The following is an 8,166-nucleotide window of genomic DNA, read 5'->3' on the forward strand; positions in this document are numbered from 1 at the left end:
TTTCTTTTTGTAAAAGGACCGTTGTTTGTGTTTTTATATCCAGTAGCAAGACCATACCCTGACACAAAGAAAGTACTAAAACTGTTCCCTGAGCAGGTAAGTGAATAAATGTTAAGCAATATGTAAATACAGTAAGGTATCAATTATGTATGCCTGTATAAAGAAAAAGGGATAATGACTATCTTTCTTGGACAGTGGAGCTGGAAATGCTCCTTTAGGAAAACAAAACATTTCTTATATATTCTCTCACCCATTTTCAACTCAGATCAGAAGGAAGGAAGGAGGGAAGGAGTGAGTCATGGAAATGATAGGTTAACCAGATTGCTTCAAGACCATGAAAATAATTATGTTATATACCTACAACAGTAGCAGCTTTAAAATTACGTCCATTGTCATGAGGGCAAGAACTATTTTTTGACATCTCCAGGAAATCAAAAAATATGTACAGTTAGTTTTATATTGTCAGTTAGATATTGAGTTACCAAAATTATAATTCTACTCTATATTTGAAGTGATAGCATAGAGGAAAAGTTTGCCTGATCTGAAACATAATTTTCCTTGACACACTTGGTGTCATTCCATAAATATTTTTGTACTTAATGGACAAGATACAGAAATACAGCTTTTTATCACATGCCCAGAGAAACAAAGTCTATGCTACAATGCCATCTACCTTGTATTTCTACCAAGAAGTGAAATAAAGGTTTAACACCCCAGTATAATATGCAAGTATTATTTCAACAAGGACAGGGAATATATCTATTTAAATTTTATATTCAACAGCTAATATGGTATTTGACATGTGGTAGATGTCAATAAATATTTGGTGTCAATGATGCCCCAGTGGTCATTACACACACTCTATTCAGTATCATTTGTCTTTTCTGCTCCACTCCCATCAAAGAGCTTTATTTGGGTATAATTGACATGCCATAAAATTCATCTGGGTGGTAGAATTTATATTCTTTACTAGGTGGTCCAAATCTCTGAAACACCTATTATGTGCAAAGCTCCTTCTAAGGGACTCCTGCCTAGGGGCTCCTTCTTAACTACTTTCACACCATGCTACTACCACATTGCCCCTCATATTATGAATTAGTTGATTTAATAAGGAATGAACTCTAGACCCAAAGGCAGTCAGCCCACAGAATCCCTTGGCCCATGGAATGAGTTAACAAGGAAGTTCTGCCCAGTAGGGAAGGTGGTGACCCCCTATACTGATCATATACTTCTCTGAAAGTCCAAACAGAAGACATAGAGAATTGAAGACCCAAAAGCTAAACTACAACACCCAGAATATAGCAGAGACAAAGTGAGAGGCTGCTATCACACTAAAGGGATAGGATAGGATAGGATAGGATAGGATAGGATAGGATAGGATAGAGGGGAGGGGAGGGGAGGGGAGAGGAGGGGAGAGGAGAGGAGAGGAGAGGATCCCTGCCATGAGAGATGAATGAGAATATCTGCTCCTAGAATTGAAAGACTACTCCAACCCAACTCCATGGAGGAGTGAAGGAGCCCCACCTAGGAACGGAGACACAAGGTTTACCAGTGTTCGCTGTTTAGCTGAGGCTGTAACCAGTCTCCCAAGGTATCCTAACAATAGTTGACCTTGACCTTGGTTATGCCCATTTCAGCAACTTTGTACACAGTCCTTGATCATATCATACAAGCACCAGAGGCTTGTCTATTGCCTTGGGCTGGTAGCTCAACTGGGGGTTCAGTGATTTATTTTCCCCTAAATCATTGCCAAAACAATTTTGCTTCTAATGAAAATGATAGTAGCAGTACCTTACATTTATTTGTTGAGCACTTATTCTTTATTAGGCAATATTTTTTGGATTGAATTTTTCCCATTAATCAAATAAAGTAAGATTGGTCATTATTCCCATTTTACAAATGGCCTAACTAAGTCTAAGAAAATATGAAGTAGCTTGCCCAAAGGCACAGAGCCAGTTAGTAAAGTCAAGATTCAAGCAAGGACTACCAGATGCTATGAGCCAGAACACCCAGCCACTAAGCATATGGCCTTGAATTTATTGGTTCCAAAGGGTATGAGTATGATCTGGATCTCCCATGGAGAGGTTAAGGTCAAGAGAGAACCTAGAAAAATATGTATAGAATTCCCTGGTGCTCTGTCAGGATTATGACTTAAAAGAAACTATACTGCCTTCCAGTTCCCTTCAGATCTAGCTTTGTGCAATATCAGCTCTTCTTCTTAAAGGCTAACTTTGAGATAGAAATTACTATCTTCTTGATGTCCACATAATAAACTCATACTACTTAAGGCAGGGTGAGTGTGTCTCAGCTACTTGAAACCTTGAAACAAACAAAAAAGCAAGCCAACAACAACAAAAAATCTAACTAAAACACATGCTGTTGCAAGGAAAAGGCATTCATCCTTTGTTTCCTTCAAATAAAGAATGGATAATAGAGTGAGGAAGACAGCAAGATGGTGAACATGGTGATTATATCAGTCAGGGTCCCAGCAGGAAAGAGCTGGTACACTCAAATGGGAGAATCTGAGGAGAGTTTAACAAAGGGGTTATGTACAAAGGTTTGAGCAGGCATCAGGGAAATCACACAGAATGATGATGGTGAGGGGATGGAGACATAACTAGAATCTGGAGACACAACTGTGTGGGGAGGGTCCTGTGGAAGGCACTGCGGTCTTTCATCATTCAAGGAGGAAGCAAGAAGCCCAAGGTGATCTTGAAGAGAGGGACCCAGGGGAATAAATACCCTGACCTTACCACTCCCGACACCTGCAATTCTCCATCAGCCAAGTTCAGCTTGAATCTTGAGGAATAGGAAGCCTATTGCTGTGGGTCAGCATTCTGGGGCAAAGAAAGGGGGGAGAGTGCATATGGAAGGGAAAATTGGAAGATACCTGCATATAGTGGTAAAAAACAAAGGGTTGGTGGAGATCAGATTTAAGAAAAAAGGAGAAATTGTGACAATATGGAACAGGTAGTTACACAAATGTGTTAGGTTAGTGAATGGATACCCCCAAAATCCTTTTGCACCATCTCCCTTTGGCTCCTTGGGACCGTGGGACCAACACTCTTGTTCATACTGCCTCTGCAAGATCCAAGGTCAGTCACTAGCATAGGCCCTATTATAAGACTGATTCTAATGAAACAGTCTTCCCAAGTTTCTCCCCACTGTTAAAACACTTTGTCCCTAACATTTAAAGAATTAGCACCAAGCCATCTCAAACTCTTCCAGAAACTTCAAGAGGAGAGAACACTCACAAACTCAATTTTTTAAGGCCTCACTACTTGAATACCAAAGCCAGATAAGGACAGTACAGGAAAAGAGAACTACAGGCCAATGACTCTGATGAATATAGATGCAAAAATTTTCAACAAAATATTAGCAAACTGAATTTAACAGCACATTAAGCTTGATCTATGATCAAGCAGGATTTATCACGGGACGCAAGAATGTTTCAACTTACACAAGTCAATAAATGTGATTCACCACATTAATAGAAGGAAAGATAAAAACCATATGATCATCTCAATAGATGCAGAAAAAGCATTTGATAAAATACAACATCCTTTTATGATAAAAACTCTCAACAAAGTGGGTGTAGAAGGAACATATCTCAACAAAATAAAGGCCCCATATGACAAGCTCACAGCTAACATACTTAATGGTGAACGGTAGAGAGCTTTTCCTCTAAGATCAGAAACAAAACAAGGGTGCCCATCCTCACCACTCCTGTTTGGTACAGTATTGGAAGTCCCAGCCATAGCAATTAGGAAAGAAAAAGAAATAAAAGGCATCCAAATCAGAAAGCTAGAAGTAAAACTGTCATTATTTGCAGATGCTATGATCTCATATATACAAAATCCTAAAGACTCTACCAAAAACTGTCAGAACTAATCCAAAAATTCAGTAAAGTTGCAGGATACAAAATCAACATAAAGAAATCAGTTGTCCAGCTGCCATAAAACAAAAATGCTGATACTAAAATTTATATTTCCTAAAATTTATGGGAGCCAGGATAGCCAAATAATATTGAAAAAGAACAAAATTGGGGGACTCACACTTTAAAAAGATCAATAAAACAGATAAATCTCTAGTCAGATCAATATAGAAAAAAAAAGTGGAGAATTCACACTTTACCAATATCAGAAATGAGAGAGGTACATCACTACAGATCTTCCATCTATTCAGATAATAATAGGAAAAGAAATGGATGAATTCCTTGAAATATACCAACTACCAAAGCTCAAGAAGGAATAGATAAAGGGTTTATTTATGGATTAACCATAATGAGCACGTATTATTGGTGGTGGGTGATAGGAAATTAAGGGTTCAGTATGCTATTCTCTCTGCTTTTGTGTATCTTTTGAAAGGTCATCAATTTATGTTTTTATTTTTTTATTTTTTTATTTTTATTTTTAACATTTTTTTGTTATGTTAATCACCATATATTACATCACTAGTTTTTGATGTAGTGTTCCATGATTCATTGTTTGCATATAACACCCAGTGCTCCATTCAGTACATGCCCTCTTCAATTAATGTTTTTAAATAAATAGATACAGCACAAAGCAAAACAAATATTTATCAAATGTTCAGCTTTCTTTGATGAGATTCTATGTAGTCTCTAATCCCAGCAAATTGGATGGCCTTAAGCAAGCTATTTAACTTCTTTAAATTTCAGTTTTTCTATTTGCCAAATGAAGGAATTGACCTAAATCATAGGATTCCTTCTAGCTCTCAAGTTCTATGATTTTGAACTAATGAATTCCAAGACTTCCTATAAACGCAAGTTTTGCTTGATGGTTTCACTCTTTATATTTCCTATGAAATAAGACCCCTCTGACAAAATAGTCCATGTTATCCAGAGTTGTTTCTGTACACGGATCCATCTATCTCCGATCTTCTTCTTGTCTAGGGTGGGCGTTTCCCTAAGTGCTTTTCTGTGATGAGAAGGCCAGGAGGTGACTGTGTGAGTATGTGTGAAAAATGTTGAAATGTGGCTTCCGTGGGAAGACAGCATTTTACTTCTTTCCAAAACAAACCAATCTGTGGAGAGCATCAAAGTCTAATGGGTTGCTTTGTTGTGCTTAAAGTATTTCTGGCAATCATATTGGGAAAAAGAAAATATTTCTCCTCTGAAACTCAAATTACTCTGGAATGGGACCTTTCATAGGCTGTTTACGTTGTAATGTGTCTGAAAATTATCTCCAGTCTGAGTTCACAAAGGGAAGGGATGGGAGTATGTAGCTTTTAATAATTGCTTTTAGCTCTCATGTCCTGATCAAAGACCAGTTTTGATAACGGCACCTTGCTCTAAAATTCCTTCCATATTGAACTGGACGTAATATATTCATTTATTGTTATAAATGGCAATGTCTTACTATCTCATGTTTTAAGGCTGTCCTTCTTCAGCCCTGGGCCATTTTACACATGAATGCAGTTAATCTAACACCAGTGAATTCATAGCACTGTTATGTACAAAAGCTCCTTTGGGTTTAGGTTCCTTAGCTTTCAGTTTAAACTCCAATCTTTAATTTTAGATAAATTTAGCACTTCCTTAACTCACTAGAAAGACAACTGGTTTTACTGGATAAAAGCAAAATTCTGAATATTATTAATGAGGAATGAAAATAATGGGAAGAATATGAAAATGAAGATTGCAAATAATGGCATGCGTCATCACAAAGTGATGATTTTAAGAGGACTACTTTAATCATGAGAGTTATTCTTTATTAAATAAGCTCTATTTGATTGCAAGGAGCAGTCACTCTTAACTAATGGGAATACTGGAATGTTAACGGGTGAATCGAATGCTGAGAATTTAGCTAAACTGCTCCATACCTTTGCAGCCTCGGCCTCCGTTCTGCGGGGACAAGGGGCCTGCAGGGGCTGTGACCTGACACGAGCTGCCCTCCCCCCACCACACCCCCAGAGCATGCACTAGATAACAGCCCACAGAGTCACAAGCAAATGTGATTTCCTGCTATGACTGCTCCTTAGGCCCTTGAGAAAAGCATTCTCCCTGTCTTCTGGGGCCTTCCCTTGGTGTACCCCTTAGAAAAGACCTCTGCGAAGCTCACCAAAACCCAGCGCTTTTTGGTTTGTATCGACCAATCTGGCCTTAGCCGGGGGAACTCCAAAGCACTTCACCCTCAGACTGTAAAAAAGGCACGTGCCCCAGATCCTGCAGGGTGCTCATTGCCTGCATGCTGCCTCGACCTCCCCACATGGCCCTGCCAGGCATGCCCTGCACCTCCTCCAGGACTTGGGAGTAATAAACTTCTCTATTTTATTTCCCTTGTGGTCCTTTGTTAAATCCATCTGACACACTGGGGCTCTACTGAACAAATGTTAATTTAACAAAGTCACAACAGTACGTAAGACAAAAAGCCATCCCAGCACTCATGCTCCGGGACTGGGGGGGGATGGGGGGGCTGGGGGGAAGAGAACACCATTCAATATCCTTCAGAACACCTAAATCACCCCAGTGATCCTACAGCAGCTCTGCCCCAGTAAACGAGCCATTCCTCAGAAACAAGCTGTTACTCCATATCCTGGTGTGTTTCTGCCTTGTCTGTGTCCTATTTACCTTTCTCTCTGTGTGGGCTCACTTCTACTACCTAATATCCCTGCATCTAATAATGCCTACTGCCTTTCCTCTGTGTGGATCATATCTTCTCCAAAGAGAGAATCTTAGTGGGTAAGAATGTCTTCATCCTTGATGATACACCCTATTAAGCGCAATTCTTCCATCAAGACAGACATCCTACAGACCTTTAATGCAGCCTTCAGCTGAGTAGATCTTACTCTCTCAGGGGTCACAAGAAACTTAAAGAATGTTTCTCAAAATTGTAATATCTCTGGATCATTAGATGGACATTTGTATATATGCTTCCAATAACAATTTTAGGTAAACATTTTATGAGAATTATAACACATTTAAATAATAAAAGCATACATTTTACATATTAATAATATTTTACTAACAATATTAGTTGTTTCAGTAAGAGGTAAGATAATAGGTTTTTATACAGACTACTGAGAGCTTGAACCATGGGTTCTTATCCAGGAAGTTTCTTAATTTTTACTTCTACAAAATTAAAAATCTAAACTCAAAATAATATTGGGACCAGCAGTAAGTGTGTAGTGTCTTTCTTTTCCAGACAGCTTTGTCTTTTAAGATGGAATGTGGATTAGAAACTATGGATTCCAGAAGATATTAAAGAGACTAAAAATGATATTCATATGCCAGAAGATTGAATATTCCAACTTTAGAGATGGTGGAAGTAATTGGATTCCTTTGGCTGCATTCAGTTCTGAAAAGGATTTCTTCATGCTCTATTACAGCATATGAAGGTGATTTTATTTTAAAATACGCCCAATACTGTATTAACAGTGTCGATCTGTAGGCAGGCAGAAGTTTCAAAATGTCATTAATTCTTTTATTTAATCTTAAATAAAAATTAAAACCTCAAAATCATGAAGCTCAGGAAAAGAATCACAATATCTAAGAATATTTAGACGATGAATATGAAAACAGAAGAGAAAAATATAAAATTTGGTTCTTAATTTTGCATTTGTAATTTCATATTATTTTTCTTCAAGAGGGTTCCTAAATTGTATAAGCTTGAGGTTCCTCGGTATCTGGATCTGACACTGCATAAGATAACAAAAATCAGACACAGTGGCTGACAGTGTATCAGATCCTATCACCATCAACAGGGAGGCAACAGGAAGAGATCAGTAGAGACATCAATTATTCTTTGAACGAAAAAGCTGTGTATAGATACACATTCAGCTACAACCTCTTATTTGTATCATAAATCCAATCTCACTTCATATGCAGTTATTTCTTTAGCCTTAATTATGGCTCACCTAATATTTGTTCATCCCAACCAAAAATCTCCTCCCCTGGAGTGTAAGTTTTCATAGAGAAGAGAACAACCAAAATCACTGATATTTCTTATATAAGCACCCTCTATATAACATATCTAATTTATAATCTGAGACCTATGGGATTCAATCAACTCTAAACTGAATGATATGCTAGTTTGTAAACATACCAGTTACTGCTATTCCACAATTGGTGTCAATGTGAGGGGATTTTGCCAATACTTCCATTTGGCTTTTTTTTTTTTTTTTTTTTTTTTTTAATTTTTTTTTTTTTTT

The sequence above is a fragment of the Phoca vitulina genome, unplaced genomic scaffold (genome assembly GCF_004348235.1).
Source record: "Phoca vitulina isolate PV1807 unplaced genomic scaffold, GSC_HSeal_1.0 scaffold38, whole genome shotgun sequence".
NCBI classification, from domain to species: Eukaryota; Metazoa; Chordata; class Mammalia; order Carnivora; family Phocidae; genus Phoca; species Phoca vitulina.